Genomic DNA, 22,666 nt, shown 5'->3' with positions numbered 1-22,666 from the left:
TGAGGTGCTCTGTGTGTTCTCCCAGGGAAGTTGTACTTGGATCATGGGACCCTGGCAGTGGTGGGCTGCACATGCTCCTGGGAGGGAAGGTGTGGATAGTGACCTGTGCTTGCCCACAGGCTTCTTGGTGGCTGTAGCAGCAGCCTTCACATTTCATGCCCATCTCTTGTGTCCACAATGATAACCATGGCTCAAGCCCATCTCTGGAGCTCATTTAGGTGGTGCTCTGAATCCTCTCTCTTCACGCACCCCAAAACAATGGTCTCTTGCCTCTTAGGCAGTTCCAGACGTTTTCCCAGACTCCCTCTCAGCTAGCTGTGATGCACTCACTAACCCCCTTCAGGCTGTGTCCATGCAGCCAACCCCAGTCCTCTACCTGGGATCTGACCTCCGAAGCTGGAGCTTCAGCTCCCAGCACCCACCTGCCCTGGTAGGTGAGGAGACAAGTCTCTCAGGCTGGTGAGTGCTGGTCGACACCAATCACCTGTGGAGGAATCTCTCCACTTTGCCCTCTGCACCCCTATTGTTGCGTTCTCCTTCGGGGCTCTGAAGCTTCCCCCCACCACCTTCCCAGACCCCCGTCTCCACCAGTTAACGGGTTTCCTAGTGTGTGGAAACTTTTCCTCCTTCACAACTCCCTCCCAGAGGTCCATGTCCCATCCTTATTCTTTTGTCTCTGTTTTCTCTTTTTTCTTTTGCCTTACCCAGGTACAGGTGGAGTTTCCTGCCTTTGGGGAGGTCTGAGGTCTTCTGCTGGCACTCAGTAGGTGTTCTGTAGAAGTTGTTCCACGTGTAGATGTATTTCTGATGTATTTGTGGGAAGGAAGGTGATCTCCATGTCTTACTCCTTCACCATCTTGAAGGTCTCCTCCTAAAAGCTACTGTTTTAACTTAATTCCTTTAGCAGCCATTGTAAATGGCAATTCATTCGGTGCTAAATATATATATTATCTATATATATTTATATTTTAATATATATTTTAAAATATATCAACAAATTTTCCATTGTCATGTTACTATGACTGACTGATTTCTTCAGGTATAAAGTCACTTTGAAAAATGTACATAATCACTTTTTTAAAGTTTTAACATATCATCCAAATAGGAAGTTAATATTTATTCAGCAAAATCTATGTCAATTTGACTGTACTTTCATTGGCTTTAAAGTATAACAAATAAAGTTAATCTTAGCCATACTATATGTTAAAACCAAAATTATACAATGTGATTAGTGAGGAAGAAATGGAAGATAAAAAATAGAGCTGACAAAGATCCAGGCTGATGATTCAACAATCATAGTGTTAGGTAGGGGAAAAAACAAAACAAAACAAAACAAAACACAGATTTGAGAGTGAGTTTTCCATTCCCCTTATTAGTAGTGGAAACTTAATCCTTTCTGTGTTCTCAGAAAAAGAAACCACTGTAAGATGTTGAGGGGATAATTGATGGTAGAAAGATTCGGAGCATTCTGGCAGTAGAGCATATGTGTATAATACATTTCAATACTTATTTAGAGGTTGGGATAAGAGAAACAATATTAACTTGCAATGCTCAGTAGGCACAGAAACACATATTGCTTGCTCTGCTAATTCAAAAATAAAAATTATTAAACCTAACAATACAGCTAAATGTTCACAACAAAATGATTCTTCTAGAGACATTGTTAGAACATATTGCATAATATTTTCTGGACAGAACTTATTTATAAGTAAGCATTACTTTAGTAAAACTCTGTGCCAACCTAGATCATACTAGGTCACGTTTATGATAGTCTCTGCCTCTTATTTAAAATTCATCACCAAGCTTCTGCAAACTATGGTATTTCTTCCACTTTTATTCTTATAAATTTTTAAGTTTATTTTATTCCAGTAAGTTTAATTGTCATATCTTTTTAGTTATTCTTTCTCTGACTCTTAGCCTTCATTTATCTATCACTAATGTCTACACTAGTGTTCCATTGGATAAATTTGCTTCCTTTTATGATTCATGCTAATAATTATACATAAATATATATTATTCACAAAAAAATATAATATATATATTTAACTCTCTCAACAACTCAGTGGGGTAGTGTGATCTATTGAATTATTGCTTCTGTCAATTTTCTTCCTTCTAGTAGACAAAGTATAGTACATCATCAACCTCAGACTTTTACTTGGATCGTGTGACTCAACTTGATCAATAGAGAGAATGTAAAAGTGTCAGTGTGTCAACTGTGAACATAGGCTTTCAGAGTTTTGATGTTTCAACTTGCCCCCAGAAATTCTCTTGCTTTCATGAAGACAGTGTATTCCAAATAGTGGTGACTTTTTCTGCCTATGTTTTAGAAAAAGACTGCAGGTGTCATGAAACAAATCTCCACCAATCTCAGATGAGCCCAACAAAATCTAGATTACTTCTAACGTAACAGGATTGTTCATTGCCAAAGAAAATCTATCTAATGTAAATATGTATTTTAACAGGAAAAAAAGTCTCACAGAGTTCACATGAATTAGTAAATCACCATTTACTCTCTGACAAAAACTCAGGCATTCAAAAAGTACACAAATTCTTTTTACTCAACATCAGAGTGACTTCTCAACTAAAGAAGCCAAGTTCCTTGAAGAAGTCATTCCTAAATATACAGTTAAAAGGGCAGATAGTTTCCCTCAGCAAGCTTCCTGTCTCCCAAAATCCATCAAGAGCAAAAAAACTCCCTCCATTCTCCTTCCCACAAATACATTTATCTTTATGATGTTCATAATGTAAGTAGTCTACTTATTTCATGACTTTATTTTGTGTATATGAGATAATCTGTATCTCCTCATATCAGTGCCTTTCTGGGTTAGAATTTTATTTCAATGTAATTAATATAATTACAGCAGTGGTTACTAAATGGTAAAAAGAACGAATATGTTGCGTTTGGTAGTAGCAATATTTCAACAGACAGACACATAGTTCTCCATAAATCAAGCTTGAAAAATAACTTTCTAACATAAAATCAAAAGCCTTGTTATAAAATAGGGGACCTGGAAGTGCGAGGCCTTGTATCATTGTTTAAGGAAAGGTCAATTATTTCTTATTGTTTAAGGGAAGAAGAAAAGTGAGCAAATATAACATCTATAGACTCCAAGGTATCAGGCCAACTAAGACACCAAAGTGTCCAGGGATCATAAGATATATATATATATTAGCAACCAAGCACCCAACCACTCATTTGTTTACCTATTCATTTAATCAATAAGCTTGGGCTGCTATAACAAAATACCATAGACTGGGTGGCTCAAACAGGAGAAATTAATTTTCTCATAGTTCTAAGTGTTGGAAGTCTGATTTTAAGATACTAGCATGATTGGATTCTAGTGAGGACCTTCTGCCAGTTTGTAAAATGAGGATATCTCCCTGTGTCCTCTCATGTCAGACAGAGACAGACAGACAGGAAGAAAAAGAAAGTTATTTGGTACCTTCTCTTATAAGGGAACTAATCCCATCATGAGGGCCCTACCTTTATCATTTCATCTAAACCTAATTATCTCTCAAAGAGTTCACCTCCAAATACTCTCACCCAGGAGGACTGGGATTCATCATAAGAATCTGAGGAGGGCACAATTCAGTCCATAACAAACATGTATTGATCATCTATGTACTAGATACTTTGCTAAGCCCTGAATATATATTGATAAACAAAAGTGTCATATTCCCCACTCTCATGGAGCTTTTGGTCCAGAAGGAGGATACAGAAAATAAAGGAAGATACAGAAAATAAAGTTTGAAAGAAATATTCTTGGGAAAATGTAGGCATTATAGTGAGACATCTTAAATACCTGGAGTTGGGGACGGTTTCCTGAAAAAGTGTTCTAAAGTGAATGTGTTCCAAGTGAATGAGTACGTTATCCACATAAAGGAGGCAGGATCAAGGCCTAAAGGCAGATGGAATGTTATGTATAGAATTCTTGAGCCCAGGTGGAGTAAGGTGAAATTAAGAATTTGAACTACAAAGTAGCTGAAGCATAGTTTTTTTAATCACACACTTTGATAGGACAGACTGATGAGAAATGATGCAGAGGTTAGCAAGTACCAAATCATTCAAGAACATGTAATGAATGTTAAGAGCCAATTTATACACTAAGAACAAAATCATAGCAATCAATTTTAATTTCCTGGAGAAGAAAGACTGTCTGTAAAACCCATTGTATAGAGTACCTAAAGCAAATTTATTCTCCATAAAGGTGATGAGAAATACAAAAAATATATAATTTCCCCAAATTTATAACATTAATTCAGTTTGAAAATTTGCATTGGTATTATAGTTTCATGGTTCCCTATTAATTTAGTAATAATAATACTTGAATTCAACATTTTGTGAAAGCAACACAGGTACATGACTATGTATGTAATTGAACAAGCAATAAGAAAAAGTCAAATACAACTACTAGCATATACATTGCCACAATTAGATGCTGTCATTCATTTATTGGGCAATTTTAATGTATTTATTGAAAATCTACTCTAAGCCTGACACTAAATAGATGTGATATGTTTGTGAATAAAACAATCATCTCCACACTCATGGAGCTTACATTATGGGGGGCGGGCAGAGAAAGAGTAAGCATACTAAACAAGTAAATTAAATAGTATGTTAGAAGGTGATGTGTACTTTGGAGAATAGAAATAAGACAGGAAAAGAATATTAGGAGTACCTAGATTAGGAATAGGTGATGGTTGCCATTTTAATGAGATATTCAAGGTAGTCTCACTCAGGAAATGGAATTTGAATTAAACTTGAAGGAGGGAATTAGCTATGCAGATATTGAAGGAAACAACATACAGGCAGAGGGAAAAATATTTCAAGCAGAGGAAGAGCCAGTGTGAAGGTCTTAACAAGGGAGCATTCTCGTATTCAAGGCACTAGAAGGAGGCTGATGTGGTTGGATTGAGTAAATGAGAAGCAAATAATAATAGAAGATGAGGCTTAAAGAGGATCATCTCATGGAGGGCTTTATAGGTTATTGTAGAGGATTTGGCTATTACTATGAATGAAATGCAAAGTCATTGAAGGGTTTTTGAACAGAGAAGTGATAGGATCTAATTTATGTGTAAAATGAATCACTTTAATTACTATGGTTGGCAAAATAATGGGCACTCAGAGATGTCTACATCCTAATACTTGGTATCTATAAATATACTATTGTATCTTACATGACAAAAAGGAATTTACAGATGTGATTAAGTGGATCCAATCTGATCCCCTAAGTGAAGAAATTCAGAAATTGAAGAGGGAAGCAAAAGGCTGGATCAGAGATGCAACATGAGAAGGACTCTATTTGCCATTGCTAGCTTTGAAGATGATGGAAAAGGGCCAGCAACTAAAGAATGAGGTGGCCTCTAGAAGCTAGGAATTGCTCTCAAGTTATAGCCAGCTCTCAAGATAATGGGGACCTCTGTTCTTAAACCACAAGGAACTGAATTCTGCCAACAACTGGAATAAACAGGAGACAGATTCTCTACTACTGTCTCCAGGAAGGAGTATGATCTGCCAACACCTTGATTTTTGTCCAATGAGACCTTTACCAAGCTTCTGATCTGTAGAACCATATAACAATAACTTTAATTATTTTATACCACTAAGTCTACAGTGATTTGTTACAGCAGCAACAGAAAACAAATACAATTACTGTGTTGAGAAAACGCTTTGGAAGGTGGGAGGAAAGGTGAAACAAAGAGAAGAGTTAGGAAGCTATTGCAGTAATCAGATGAGAGATGATAATTTGGATAAAGGTGGTAGCCATGAATGTGAAAAAGGATCCAATTCTAGCTATCATCTGAAGGTACAGCCAACAGGATTTCCTAACAGATTGGATGTAGAGGATGAGAAAGAATCATATATCGCCCCAAGACTGATAGCCTGAGTAACTGAAATGATAGAGCTGTCATCAGTTAAGATGGAGAAGACTGTAAGAAGAGCAGGTTTTGGGGAAAGCCCAAGAGATCAGTTGAGGTGTATATTAGACATATGAGTAAAGTCTGAAAGCAAGAAGTTGAATATGCAAGACTGAGCGCATGAGAAAGGACAGGGCTGGTTATAAAATTTGGGTGTAGGTGGCACACAGACTGTTATTAAGATATAGACAGGATGGAACACACATGGAATAAGTGTTGATAGAGCTCCCTTTGGCTAAATATTCTTCTCCAGAAATATTTAATTTTAAAATATATACAGTTATTATGTTGCTCAATATTCTATAATAACCTAAATAGGAAAAAAAATGAAAAAGAATAGATACATGTATATGTGTAACTGACTTTGCTGTACTCCTGAAACTAACATAACATTGTTAATCAACTATGCTCCAAAATAAATAAAATATATATATATATATATATATATATATATATATATATATACACACACACACACACACACACATTTGTTAAAGTAACCTATGATATATTTGGAGAAATCATCCTTCCATATCATTTTCTTTCATCACAGGAAGGATACAAGACCCACAGAGTATGTGGAGTTTTAAAAGCAGGTTGTTTAAGACAGATATAGAAAATACTGGGAGTATTTAGACAGAAGAGACCTAGATAAAAATAAACTTTTCTTACTGGGCTATTCTTCCTAATTCCTTCTCTGATTACATAAGCACATTAAAAAAAAATTCTGACAGCATTCCATGTTAGAAACTGAATCATGCTCAGCACATTAGTCCCTGGGTCATTGCTTGCTTTGCCTTTGGAAAAATGGCTACATTACTTTGTCAAACTTCAGTTCTTCAAATGCTACAGGTCCTTGAGAAAGACTGGTAGTAGGTAAACCTTAAATAGGAAAGTCAATCTGAAACAGAAATGAGCAGACTCAGATGTTTTTTCTCCCCACCAAAAAATGCTTAGAATGTGCCAGATGCCATGCTAAATGCTCTGCATGTGTTATTTCACTTAACTCCTCACAACAGTCTCATGAGATGGCATTATAATTACAGGTGAAAAAAATTGGGAGAGACTAATAAATTGCTAAGTGTCATTCACAGAGTTAGAGAATGTTAGAATCAGGATTCAAATGCAAGTGACACCATCTCTAAAGCTTGCTTTCTTAGCTTTCTTGCTATGGTACTAATCCATCACACATTCTTCTAATTTTAAGTCTAATATTATCTTTAAATCTTTCCATTATCTCCATACCTACCACTAGTGCTTAGCTCATTCCCTCTTTCCTTTATTTTATCTTATTTTTCTTAATTTATATCACATGCATTGCTTTTCTTGCTCCTAGTTCTGTTTTCTCCCAAAACATCCTCAATGAGCTACCAGAATATTCTATCTCAAAAACAACCCTTTAAAATTTTTCTTGCTTAAAATTCTTTCGTGATGGCTCCCTATATCTTACAAGATGAAGTGCATCACCGTTAATATGTTATAGAAATTCTTCATTTTATACCTTCAGCCTCACATCTCACAAGCCATTCCTGCCTGGCATCTTATGTTCCAGCCACTCAAACAAAATGTACATCCCTGAATATCCTTAAGAATCTGGCAACTCTGCCACAAACACCATCTGATGCCCCCTTGAATAACTTATATTTAGCATTAAAACTCCCCCTTATAATACTTTCCTTCTATAAAATGAAACATTTATTGAGCATTTACTCTGTGCCACACACTATGCTAGACACTCTTGAAATAATAGATAGAGAATATGACTGTTCTTAATAAATTATGACATGTCTTGGAGACAACCACATAAAATGTAAATGTGATGTTCAGAGTAATGAAAGCTGAGCCTGGGAAATCCTAAATACACTCAGTAATCCTCTCTGCACTCACAACTTTCTTATCATGTCACATTAAAATTACTTGCTAATGATTCTGAAACAATATTTATTGTTTTAGATTATGAAATATTTTTCTAATATGCTGTTAATATCACACCAGAACTCATATGAAATGAATTTAAATTCATGGATTAATTTACATAACAAATTTTATTTCCCTTTATGAAAATAATGCTATTAATCTACACAAATAAAATAAAAGTGCAAATATAAAAATAACAAATAATATAATGAATATAACTATTTTTAGAAAACATTTCTTAACATTTAAAATTTAAAACATAAGTCTCTACAAAATAATGTGTTATTCTGGATCAATACATGTGATTTGGATTCTTGTCTAACACTTATCCTGAGAGCTGGCTATAACTTTAGGGCAATTCCTAGCTTCCAGAGTCCACCTCATTGTCAAGGATTAATCAAGGACAATCTGGCACAATTAACTTTTTCACATCAAATAGACTAAAAATGGCAACAAATGGAAATTTGTGAGTGCTATAAACCTTTCAAGTTTGTAAATTACTAAATCTTTCAAAGTTGTATTTTTGCAGGTAAAATTAAACCCTAAGGTCCAGTAGTTAAAATTCTTTAGCTGTAGTCAGTTTATTATACCAAATATTTTGCTTATATACACACATTATGCCTCATATGAGGCATATTACCATATTATTTATATTCACACTTCTATATTCACAATATATATTCTATATATTTTCACATATTGTATTAATATATTTTTTAAATCTATATTTTATGTCTATATTTGCAATATATCATATTTCTATACATATTTTATATATTTGAATTCAATATTGTAAGAAGCCATGGCTCAGAAAATTTGAAGACCTTTCTAGGACTTCAGAGCTAACAAACAGAGCTGGAATCATATTCTCAGGTTTATCTGACACCAAATGATTCTTTGATCCTGACAAAAAAATATGAAGAGCTGAAAGGATTTGCCCAAGAATTAATCATCTTGTTAATGTTACAACCTTGATCAGAAAACTAGTTTCTTAAACTAGTTGATGTTCTATTATAATTTTTCATATTAATATGTTGAGAAAAATGTACCTATTGATCAGTATTCTAGATTCTAGCAACATGACTGACTGAGTTATCATAGAACTACCTTTCATTATAAAAAAAAATTAAAATGCTGGAGAAAACATGACAGTTAAAAAATAACATTATTTTACATGTATTTGTCCAGTTTTCACAGCACCACTTATTGAATAGGCTGTCTTTTCTGAATTGTATATTTTTGCCTCCTTTGTCATAGTTTAGATGACCATAGGTGTGTGGATTTATTTCTGGTCTTTCTACCTCTTTCCATTGATCTATATTTCTGTTTTTGTGCCCACACCATACTGTCTTGATTGCTTGGAGCTTTGTAGTATAGTCTGAACCCAGGGAGCCTGATTCCTCCAGCTCTGACTTTCTGTCTCAAGATTGCCTTGGCTATTCGGCGTCTTTTGTATTTCCATACAGATTGTAAAGTTTTTGTTCTAGTTCTGTGAAAAATGTCATTGGTAATTTGATAGGGATTGCATTGAATTTGTAGATTGCTTTGGGTAATATAGTCATTTTCCCAATATTGATTCTTCCAATCCAAGAACATAGTATATCTCTCCCTCTGTATCATCTTTGATTATTTTCATTAGTACGTTAAGTTTTCTGCATACAAGTCTTTTGCCTCCTTAGGTAGGTTTATTCCTAGGTATTTTCTTCTTTTTGTTGCAATGGTAAATGAAACTGTTTCCTTAATTTCTATTTCTGCCCCTTCATTGTTAGTGTATAGGAAAGCAAGAGATTTCTGTGTATTAATTTTGTATCCTGCAACTTTATGAAATTCATTGATTAGCTTTAGTAGTTTTCTGGTGGCATCTTTAGGATTTTCTATGTATAGTATCATGTCATCTGCAAAGAGTGGCCGTTTTATTTCTTCTTTTCCAATTTGAATTCTATTTTATTTCTTTTTCTTCTGTGATTGCAATGGCTAGGACTTCCAAAAATAAAATAATGGAAATAAAAACAAAAATAAATAAATAGAAATTAATTAAACTTCAAAGCTTTTGCACAGCAAAGGAAAACTTAAACAAGACAAAAAGACAACCCTCAGAATGAGAGAAAATATTTGCATATGAAGCAACTGACAAAGGATTAATCTGCAAAATACACAAACAGCACTTGCAGCTAAATATCAAAACAACAAACAACCCAATACAAAATTGTGCAGAAGACCTAGATAGACATTTCTCCAAAGAAGATATACAGATTGCCAACAAAGACATGAAAGGATGCTCAACATCACTAATCATTAGAGAAATGCAAATCAAAACCAAAATGAAGTATCACCTCACACCGGTCAGAATGGCCACCATCAGGTAATCTACATACAATAAATGATGGAGAGGGCGTAGAGAGAAGGGAGCCCTCTTGCACTGTTGGTGGGAATGTAAATTGATGTTCTCCACTATGGAGAACAGTATAGAGGTTCCTTAAAACACTAAAAAGAGAAATACCATATGACCCAGCAATCCCACTTCTGGGTATATACCCAAAGAAAACCATAAATCAAAAAGACACATGCACCCCAATGTTCAAAGCAATACTATTTACAATAGCCAGGACATGGAAGCAACCTAAATGTCCATCAACAGAAGAATGGATAAAGAAGATGTGGTACATATATAAAATGGAATATTACTCAGCCATAAAAAGGAACAAAATTGGGCCATTTGTAGAGACATGGATGGACCTAGAGAGTGAAGTAAGTCAGAAAGAGAAAAACAAATGTATATTAAAGCATATATGTGGAATATAGAAAAATGGTATAGATGAACTTATTTGACAAGCAGAAATAGAGACACAGACATAGAGAACAAATGTATGGATACAAAGGGGGAAAGCGGGGGGGCGGGGGGGTCAGAGGAATTGGAAGATTGGGATCGACACCTATACACTATTGATACTATGTATAAAATAGATAACTAATGAGAACTCACTGTATAGCACAGGGCACTCTACTTAGTGCACTGTGGTGACCTAAATAGGATGAAATCCAAAAATGAGGGGATATATATATATATATATATATATATATATATATATATATATGTGTGTATATATATATATATACACATTATATATATATATATACACATATATACATACATATATATATATACATATATATATATATATAGCACTGGTTCATTTTGCTTTACAGTAAAAACTAACACAACACTGTAAGGCAGCTAAACTCCAACAAAAATTAATTTAAAACAATAAAAAGTAACAATACAGAGTTAGATAATAACAGAGGTAAATCCCAATTGTCAGAATAAAGCAGGAACTAAAAGTCATACTGGTAAAAGTGGTCTGATATCATTTGGTGTCAGATCTGAAAAAGAGCCCCCCAAAACAGTATCTAGTGTTTTAATAACCACACAGGGAAATAATAAATAACATTGAACTTGGTCAAGTTCAGAATTGGAGTTGAAAAAACTGTATCAAGCTAGGACCGAAAAAGGCTATGCAACCGTGAAAAGCACCTAAAGCAGTAAAACTGCTTTTTCTGGGACCCCTGGTGACAGAGAAACAATTTCCTGTGAGAAATTAAGACTCCAAGCATATAAGCTATGCATGTATGCATGTTAAATTCTCCTGAAGATGTGAGACTCCCAAGATAAAGGAATTGACCAAAAAAAATTTTTAGGACCCTAGAAACCCACAGAGTTCTAGCAGAAAAAAAATAAAATTACACCATAAGGTCAGTTCAACAGGAATGTATGAGATTCTTGAAATATAAAAAGAAAACTCTCCCTAAAAGGGAGTTTTCAATAAACATTTTAAGACAATGTGGAAACCAGTATGAGGGAAAGTCACCCAACACAATCAATAAGAGAACTGAGACATCAAGAAGTAGAAATTATAGACTTATCTAAAATGTACTATGGTACATTTAAAATGTTTTAAGAGATGGAAGGGAAACCACAATGAACAAGAATAAACATAGGGGGAAAATTGTCACCTAATTTGAAAATATTAAGAAAATAACATCTTAAATATGAAAGCTAATGTAATAAATAAAAGTAGATCCTAAGTGGATTAAAAAGCAGATAACTCACAACTGGATAATTAGAAGACACAGCTAAGAAAATTGCCCAAAAGAAAGAGAAAGAGATAAAAAGATTGCTTATATGAAAGAAATATTACAAAACTCTGAAGACAGAAGTTCTAACATACGTCTAATGAGAGTTTCAGTGAGATGCAATAGAAATAATGAAAGAAATGTAATACTTGAAAAGACAGTGCCCTTGGTCTTCTAATTCCAGCAACAATAGCTTAACATAGTTTGACTAGTAAATCTTATTGAGGAAAGCCACCATAACAGGGCAAAATAATTTTAAAAATTATATGGAAGGCAGAATACAAATAAAATAGTAAGTAATGAGGTTAAGGGAAATTCTGAGAATGAAATCTGTATTTTGAAATGCTTTTCCCTGGGAGTGTTTGGCACAACTTTGAGCAGGACATCTGATAGACTCAGGTCTTGGAAATAAAAGTGGAACCTAGATACTGACAAAGGCAAAAAGCATGACTCTTTTCCCATCTGAAGGGCTGCATGCTGGGAGTAAAGATTAACTAGACATAATTCAGAAGTTGTCCAGCTTTAGGCAAGTAAATTTCTAACTCTCAAAAATTCTGACTCTCTGACTTTGTATTAAAGTGACTTTAGATTGCCAGTGCCACCAAATAATGAAAATAAAATCCTCTCTGAAAAAAGATTCCTAGAACTCAAATTATTGCAACAATTACTTTTCCAAATATAATTTCCAATTTGAAAAGATAATGGCTTAGAAATTTCTTAAAACAATCCATAAAATACAAGAAACCATGAATTAAAGAAGCCCTATGAACCTGTAGACTGAAAAATTTTAAAAGAAGTTTAACATAGAAACATCACAGGGAAATTTCTGAAAACCAAAGTCAGTGAGGTAAAACACATAATACTTTTAAAGGAAAAACAATTAGACTAACAGTTAAGTTCTCACTAGAAAAAACAAAAGCAAGAAGACAATGAAATAAATATTTTCAGTCCCTAATTCCTTACACAGTAAACAAAATAGAAATTAAAATTTCTGGAAAAAAGTGAAAAAATATTGTTCAGAAATGGACAAGTAATAAATAAAATACCAAAATATTTCCTTTGGGCTAAAGAATGATGATTCAATATGGAAGATAGAAAAGTGAAGAAGAAATAGCAAACAGTACCATGATAAATATATGGATAAATGAAGTTTATTTTTTCAAGCAAAATTTCTTTAAAAATGCATTATTTTCCTAATTGTATTGGATAGATACTTGGGAAAAATAAGATGACTGTATGTGTGTCTGTATATTTCTGAATTCCATTCTTCCACGGGTCTAATTGTCTTTCTATTCCAATACCATACTCTATTGGTTTCTGTTATTTTACATATATCCTTAAATTTTCCTTCTGAAGGTGATTTGACTCCTCCAAGTTCTTTTCATTCCAGCTAAATTGAGCAATCTCAGTGTCAATTTTAATCTTAGTGTCATTTTACAGCAAAAATGCTTGTTGGAGTTTTTATTGTGATTGTATTCAATTTAAAGATCTTCGCATAACACAGGGAGATCAGCTTGGTGGTTTGTGACCACCTAGAGGGGTGGGATAGGGAGGGTGGGAGGGAGGGAGATGCAAGAGGGAAGAGACATGGGAACATATGTATATGTATAACTGATTCACTTTGTTATAAAGCAGAAACGAACACACCATTGTAAAGCAATTATACACCAATAAAGATGTTTAAAAAAAAACATCTTATGGGAAACACTTGATAACTTAAAATATCCATGATCATCATATTTCACTTTCAGTTTGTTTTTCATTTCTCTTAGAAATTTTGGGGTTTTCAGTGTATAGGTCTTTATACATTTTATTTATTTCAATGTATTTTTGGACTTTGATTTTGCTCAGAATTTTTTTTTTTGCAATTATCATCGTAGAGATCTTGTCAGTCATTGAATTCATTTCTAAGTATTCTGTATTTTCTGGTTCTATTAAAATGGTATTGTTTATTTCTTTTTCCAAATATTTCTTGCTGATACATAGAAATGAACATTTTTGTATGTTGACCTGTGTTGAAAATAAATCACTATTAGTTTTAAGGTTGTTTCAATACCTTCCTTAGGATATTTTTATATACACAATAAGACAATCTATGAAGAAAGGTTTATTACTCTTTCCAAACTTTATGTCTTTTATTTGAGCACTTCATAAGTATTATCATTTTTTGTGTAAGTTTGGATTTAATTTACTAAAATTATGTTGAGGTTGTTAGCATCTGTGTTCATGAGAAATACTAACTTTCTCACCTTCTAATATCTTTATCTACTTTTGGTATCAGGATTAAACTGACCTCATAAAAAAGGTTGAGAAGTTTTCTATTTTCCTCCATTTTCTGCAACAGTTTGTATAAGACTGCTGTACTTCCCTGGTGGCACAGTGGTTAAGAATCCGCCTGCCAATGCAGGGTACACGGGTTCAATCCCTGGCCCTGGTAGATCCCACATGCCGCAGAGCAACTAAGCCCATGCACCAAAACTACTGAGCCCGCATGCCACAACTACTGAAGCCCCCACACCTTGAGCCTGTGCTCTGCAACAAGAGAAGCCACCACAATGAGAAGCCTGCTCACCACAATGAAGAGGAGCCCCTGCTCGCTGCAACTAGAGGGAGCCCATGCACAGCAATGAAGACCCAATGCAGCCAAATTAATAAATATATTTATTTATTTTTTTAAATTGCTGGCATTTCTCCCTAAGTGATAGAAATCACCAATGAATCAATCTGAACTTGGGATTTTCTTTGTGGAAAGATATTTAATTACAAATCCAATTGTTTTCACAGATACATGGCTATTCACTTTTTTTTTTTTTTTTTTTTTTTTTGCGGTACAGGGGCCTCCCACTGCTGTAGCCTATCCTGTTTCAGATCACAGGCTCCGGACGCGCAGGTTCAGTGGCCATGGCTCACGGGCCCAGCCGCTCCGCGGCACGTGGGATTTTCCCAGACCGGGGCACAAACCCGTGTCCCCTGCATTGGCCGGCAGACTCTCAACAACTGTGCCACCAGGGAAGCCCGTTATTCACATTTTTTAAAAAAATCTTCTTTTGTAATTTTTGGTCACTTTTTTTTTTTTTTTTTTTTTTTTTTTTAGATTTGGACCATTTTTAAAGTCTTTGTTGAATTTGTTACAATATTGCTTCTGTTTTGTTTTTTTGGCAACGAGTCATATGGGATCTTAGCTCCCCAACCTGGGATCACACCCCCTGTATTGGAAGGTGAAGTCTTAACCACTGGACCACCAGGGAAGTCCCTGGTCACATGTTTTTCAAATAACTTATCTGTTTCATCAACATTTTCTAATTTATTGGGATAATTTACTCATAAAATATTGTTATACTTTTAATTTCTATAAAGTTTAATAATTCATTTATGATATCGGTTATTTGAATTTTCCCTTTCTAGAGATTTAACAATTTTATTAATATCTTAAAAGAACAAACTTTTGGTTTTATTGATTTTTCTCTATTGTTGGTTTGTTTTCTAATACACTGATTTCTGTTCATGTCTTTATATACCTTTATTATTTCCCTCATTTTACCCTTGTTTTGGTTTGATTTGCCCTTACTTTATAGCTTCCTATTGCTGATTGATTTAAAACCTTTATTATTATCTAATATAAGCATTTAAAACTACAATCTCCTCTGAACACTATTGGTACCTCACAATTATAAAATGTTGTAATGTTATTTTCATTCAGTTCATAATGTTCTATAAATTCCCTGATTAAGTTTTCTTTGACTCATGGATTATTAGAAGTATTTTGTTTAGTTTCCAAATATGTGGGTGTTTTCTAATCATTTTATTATTCTTGATTTCTAATTTAATTCTATTTTGGTTTGGATATACTCTATAACTTCCAATATCTTAAAATTGAAATTTGTTTTATTGTTCAACATATCAACTTCCTTGAGAATATTCCATATGCCATTGGGAAAATAATGTGTATTGTGCAGGTATTAGGTATAATGTCTTTAAAATGTCCATTCTATAAAGTCAAATTTTATTTGACTGATCGGTCATGTTACCATTGGAGAAGAATTTCAAAGCTATATCCTCAATGTTTTTTCTAACAATTGTTCTATCAGTGACAAAGAGGGGGGCTTTCAAATATCCAACCATGCTTGTGTACTTGTCTATTTCTCCCTTTATTTCCATCAGTTTTTATATCATACATTTTGAAGTTCTCCTTATAGATGCACACATATTTAAATATTTATATAATATTCATATAGTTGGATTTAACTCACTGTCTTGTTATTCATTTTAAACTATTCAATTATTTTTCTTTCTTCATCCTCATTTTCTGCCTTTTTAACTGAACAATTCTTTATTGTTATATTTGATCCTTTCTGTTAGATTGTTTCATATAATTTATTAGTTTATTTACAATTGACATTTATTATAATATAAAATATTCATAGCAGATTTCTTCTTTGCAAAAATATTCAAAATAATTCAAATATTTATCAAGATAATGGATGAATATATATTTTTACAATAAAATAATATAAAACATTGAAAATGAATTAACCAAACTTACATAAGACTTCACAAGTATTAAGGTGGAAAAAAGGTAGTATAGTTCAACAGTTCAACTTGTATATAAAATATTAGAACAAAAATACTTTGCTTTAAATATTAGCACATATAGTGCAATTAAATAAAATCAAAAGAATAGTAAACAAAATATTAAGAATAGTGGTTACCTGTGTGGAAGAGGGATGGTAACAATTAGATCAGTAAGGATATAATACACGATAGCTTCAATAAGTGTATTAAAGTTATAATCTTGTAACTAGATGGTAAGTACAACTATGTTCATTATGTTACTATTACTATTTACAATAGTTTTGCATTTAAGTATATATATTATTTAGCAGGCATAACACTTCATAATAAAATAAAAAATGATAAAAATGAATAAGCATATTTATATTCAGTGAGGAGTAGATTTCAAAAGAATATATAAAATGTGATGACATTTATGTATATTTCAAAAAATAAGTGAAAATACTATATTTCTGGATACATATAGATATATGAAAACATTGTGTAAGATTACACACACCTCTTTCAGTTTTTTAGTGCTATGTAACAAATCACCTTAAAACTTGATGGCTTGAAACAATTTATTAATTTTGTCATGTTCTGTGAGCTGATTGGGCTCATTTGGATGGTTTATGCTTGGACTTTTCTTAGGGCTGCCAAAGTACAGCAGCTGGGTTGGAGTCACTAGAAAGTTCTGTGCCTGGATACTCCTTGTTCTTTTTCTTCACATTCCAGGGCCTCTCCGTGGAACTTAACTTCCCACAACGTGGCAATCTCAATTGTGTCATACTTCTTACATGGTGGCTGGCTTTTATGAGTCAGGAGACAGAAAGTGCAAGCCAGTTGAAGACTGCTCAGAACTGACTTAGCATCACATCTGCCATTGGTCAAAGCAGTCTCAGCAGTTGCTCTGATTCAAGGGGAAGAAGCAATAAGCTCTATCTCTTATTGCAACATTTTCACAGTCACATTGAGAAGCACATGTAAGATGTCGGATATTACTGTGGCCATTTTTGTAAAATACAATCTGCCACAACACTTATTTCAGGCTAATGGTAACCATAGCATAGGCAGGGAGAGGAGAAATGAAATAGATAATGTTAAAAGGAGAACTTTAACCCCACCTGCATTCTTTTATCTTTTAAAAATGAAATATCTGAAGTAAATGTGACAAAGCAGCTTGTGAGTACACAAATATTTATGATATTGTTCTCTATACATTTTACACTTAGAGTATTAAAGCATTTTGTAATTTTCCAACAACATATATGATATTTCAGAAAAAAAAACATTCTAGGTTTCAGAAGATGGAAGAAACTTGTTATATCTTAAGTTTACCTGTATCTAAGGTGTCACAGTACTACGAGTCAGAAATTTTAGTTTTGGATATTTTTAAAATATTTCAGTTCTAGATTATTTTTTGAAGAAGCTAAAAGATCATTTTATCTTCAAAATATATAAGTATGAACTGTGTAATCACTGTTTTTTTCCAAATAAAATATTGTTGAATAAGTCTTGATTTTAAATTCTTTCATGAAGTTATATAAAAAGTACAATGACATGTCTGTAAGGTTTATAGCATGCTTTTATAAAAAGTTACATGCTTTTATACTTTTCTTATAAAAATAGAACTGCAATTTAAATATGTATTCCATTTTAGAACATTAGGTAATTAACTGATTTTACTGTTTTCTAATACTTTCATTCACTAATCACTGCAAGAATCTGAAGAACATTACAACTCTGTAAGAAATGAAAAATCATGTGAGTCAGCTAAGGATAGTCATAGAACATGGCTTGCATTTTAGTATAGCATTGGTTTGGAAAAGATCTAAAAGTATTCAATCAAAAATAGTTCTAAGAGTCACTGGTTCTAGGGGAAGGATTTAGTCATTTTATAAGTTGTTTTTCTGATATTTACTGCTATGCTTTATTTTCCACATAATCTAAAACAGTCTTACGGACACAGAATATGGTTTTTGTGTCAGGCATGCATAGTCCTGAGAACATTGGTTAAAGAAGGACCTGTGTAGGTCACTATTTCCCTTTTCCTAGCATTCCTTGAATAGATACGCTACATTTATTGGTCAAATGAAAATGGAATCTTTTGCTTTAATATGGAGAAATCTTGTTTCTCCTCCTTTGCTACTTGTATGCAGTCACAAGACTCTTGGTGACAAAGACACAAAATTAGCAGCATTTTATCTTTTAGCACTGTAACTTTCTCAGCCTGAAATTTGATTTAAGCCAATACATGGATTGCAATTTGAGAAAGAAGCAATGAAATAACATAAACTCCAATAAATATTAAAATTTAAATTAAAAATAAAAATTATGAAAATGAAATCTTCCTTGAAGAATGAGAATATCATCCAGTTTTCTTTACAATTTTATTCACAAATTCAAGTGAGCAGGAAATTTAAGTGTATTTTTCTGATTTAAAATCATTCCAATTTTGAGAGCTTATCCTGCTGGATAGGAGAAACTTAATGTTATTCAGTTTCCATCTCCCCTTTCCTCTGCTTTTGCCTAAATTTTGGTGGTCTTATGTAGAGCTGAGGTGTTGGAGGAGGGGTCAATCTGCATTCAAGTCATTTATACTCAAAGGTATCTGTGGAGATTCCTGTCCTCCCATCTGGACTGGGATATTTACAAATTGCCTCAGTGATGCCCCTCATTTCCATAAATATCCTTCAGGTCTGAGAGATCTTTCATACATTTCTCCTTCACCATTGAGAGCTAGAACTTAATTCTGGTGCTTCTTTCCTTTGCTCTGGACCATGGATATCTCTGTGAGATCATCTGTTGTCTTCATCTTCCTAGACACCCCATATAGACAGTCCTTATATCCAACAAATAGACAAAGAAGTCCTATCAATTAATAAGAAAAATACAGATAAACCAGTATAAAATTGAACAGATCTTAAAAGGGTACTTCAAAAGAGGATATTTAAATGAAGCATGTGCCAATATATTCAATACTATTAGTTATCAGAGAAATACAAGTTAAAATCATAAGCTACCATTACATATATAGTGTAGATAATTTTTTTAATGTAAAAGCTGTTACATGTATAAAGCAACCAGATCTCCCTTTTGCTGATGGGATTACAAGTTAGTGGTACTACTTTTAAGCTTTCTGACAATATAATCTATGAATAAATATATGCATAAACCATGACCCTATAATTTTTATTTATCTATTAATCTATCTACCCACCCAAGCAAATGTACAAGTGTCACCAAATATGCATTATTCATAATATCCAAATTTATATCGGCAGTATAATGGATAAATAAGTATGGTATATTCATTGAATAGAGTACTATAGATCAATAAGCTTCAAAATGTGATTCCTGGGCCAAAAGCATCAGTACCAATTGAGAATAGTTGAGACTCAGTACCACTTGTTATAACTGCAAATTCTTAGTCCCCACTCCAGACCTACTGATTTGGAGACTCTGGAGGTGGGGCTTCAGATTTCAGTTTCTGACAAACCCTCCAGGTAATTCAGATGCATGCTTAGCTTTAGAAGCACTATTCTAAGTGCAAAAAGAATATATATATATATACATATATATGCAAAAAATCAATATATGTAAAAAATCTGCTACATGCCATATACTGAAAAGAAATCTATTCTTAAAGACTGAGAGGGAACATGAAGGAACTCCTGGGGTAATTTTCTATTTAGATGCTAGCTACAAGGTATTTACCTTGGCAATATTCATAAATATACGCACTCATAATTTGTTAATTATATATATAAAATAATAAAATGGCAAAAATATAGTACCCCAATCCTCAGTTCTTTTTATATCACATACCTAACAATATGTGATTATTATCTCCTTTAAATTGAATATCATCCTCCCACATGAATGTTAAAATTTATTTGTTTTTTAAAAAGACAGTTTCCTTTAAGAAAATTCATCTCGCCAATTATTTATTTTGTACTTTGAGCGTTTGCTTGTATGTATGTTAGATTTTAACAAAAACTTTACTGGAAAATAAATTAAATATTTTCTCTCAATAGTCTTTCATGTCAAAATTGTTCATCAGATGGTACTGATGGCTTTATTTGTTGACCACTACCATGTGGTAGGTACTTCACACATGTCACTTTATTAAACCTTGCTATGAAATGAATAGTATTCCTATTTTAGAAATAAAAGTACTGAGGCCTAGAGAAACTGTACAATGTCCTCAAAAAGTAAGTGGCAAACTCAGGACTGGAAATCAAGTCTGTCTAATTACAAGTTCATAATCCTTCTACAGTATCACATCATAACAGTAGATGCACAAAATAATAATTAAATCTACCTGGAATAAGATTATAAGAAAGGTAAATGAGGTTGACAATACTAGGAACATCATATATTCTCCATGAACTAGCCAAGGTTATAGATTATCAGAGTTGGATGGCATCTTGAATGTCATCAAATTAGATCATTTTGAATTCCCTTTGAAATCACCTCCACGTACTGGGAACTTGGTTCTTGTAAGCTTGCCCTTCTTTTTACAACTCTTTTTATTAGAAAAAAAATCTTATATTGAGGCCAAATACATTTCTCTGTGCCTTATAACCAGTGGTTACAATTCTGCCTATTATAGTTGTATGAAAATGTTTATTTACATGACAGAATATCAAATATTCAACGAAAGCCATTTATTTGTTCCTTGAGTCTACTTTTTCCTTGGTTCCTCCCACTTTTTTCAGTATTACCTGCTTTCAGAGTCAGTTCATAATCCTGATCTTTCCCTTCTGACTGCTTCAATTTGTTTATATCCTTTTAAAAGAATCTTCATACTTAGGTGTTGCCTAAGAAGCAAAGCAGAGCAGGAACACTTCTTTTTCCAAATCTCAAGTGCTTTTCATTACACCAGAGAATTGTAAGAACTAAAAGAAAGAAACTATTATTTTTTTGTTTTAAGATATACTTCATAGAATTCTAAGAACTAAAAGGAAAGGACCTACCCAATTTTCTCTAATATATACTTCAGTTTGGATCACGTCCTTGTAAGAGTTTCAGCAGAGGCGAGATTTTAATAATTATGATTATAGATATGGAAATATGTCATCATCAGTTGTTCAAAACAGTTTTATCAAAGTAATGATATGATCCAATATAACCCATGTTAGAGTCCTAAATAGAATGTCTGACAGTTAACATGTGCACTAGATAAATGTTTTCCCTTTGTTAAGTCAGCTTCCTTACTAATAAAAATGGCCTGAGTAGATTAAGTAAAAAAAAATTATGAAAGTAACAGTACTTAATACATAATGGTTTAATTTCCCCTTTCCACAGTTTTCAAAAAGACACAAATACAGGACTAGCTTAATCAAATGGTAAACATCACTATCACTATCATAACCATCAAAACTGTCATCATTATCATCGCTATCACACACATTTGTTGCATGCTTACTGTGTGCCAGACACTTTCCCAACCCTTTTCATGTTTTATCTCATTTTATTAAGATCGTATATTAACGTCCTACAGTAGCTATATGTATTAATCCTGTTTTACATATGAGGCAACTAAGACACAGAAAAGTTAATAATGACGTGTCATTGTTTATGTCAAGGTAGTAAATGGTGATGTACTGTTCTATACTACAGGTTCTAAGAACTTTATCAATAAAATAAAGCTCTAAGTCTGTCTTCATTACCAATACATTTGGCCATGCATGCTCACTCCTAATCAAAGAGTTATGGAGCACATTACTATGGGCCAAGCCTTTAATAAATAAACAGAACTAAAACAGAATCTATTCTTCTACGGAGCTTACACCCTAGAGGTGACAGTGATATTAATGCAGTTGAACCAAAAGAACAAAAGGAAATTGTAATATGCCATGATATAGTCTATAGAATAGTAGAAAGCTCATAGAAGGAGTTAATGGTCAAAAAGAGTCAGGAAGCAAAATCTTTCCAAGAAAGAAAAACATAAATTGTAAATACCTAAAATCTAGCAAAAAAATTGTGATTTTAGGTAACTTTTAAATTAGTTTTATGTAAGCAAAGCATGGAATTAAAAAAAAAGGTCCTCACATGTGCTGAGGCTGGAAAGGTAAGTAGGGGCCAAATCTAGACATAATGCCTACAAGTTTTGGACTTTACCCTAAAAGTGATGTAGAGCTTT

Source organism: Mesoplodon mirus (genome assembly GCF_964341445.2).
Source record: "Mesoplodon mirus genome assembly, chromosome: 7".
NCBI lineage: Eukaryota > Metazoa > Chordata > Mammalia > Artiodactyla > Ziphiidae > Mesoplodon > Mesoplodon mirus.
Note: the sequence above shows the minus strand (reverse complement) of the source record.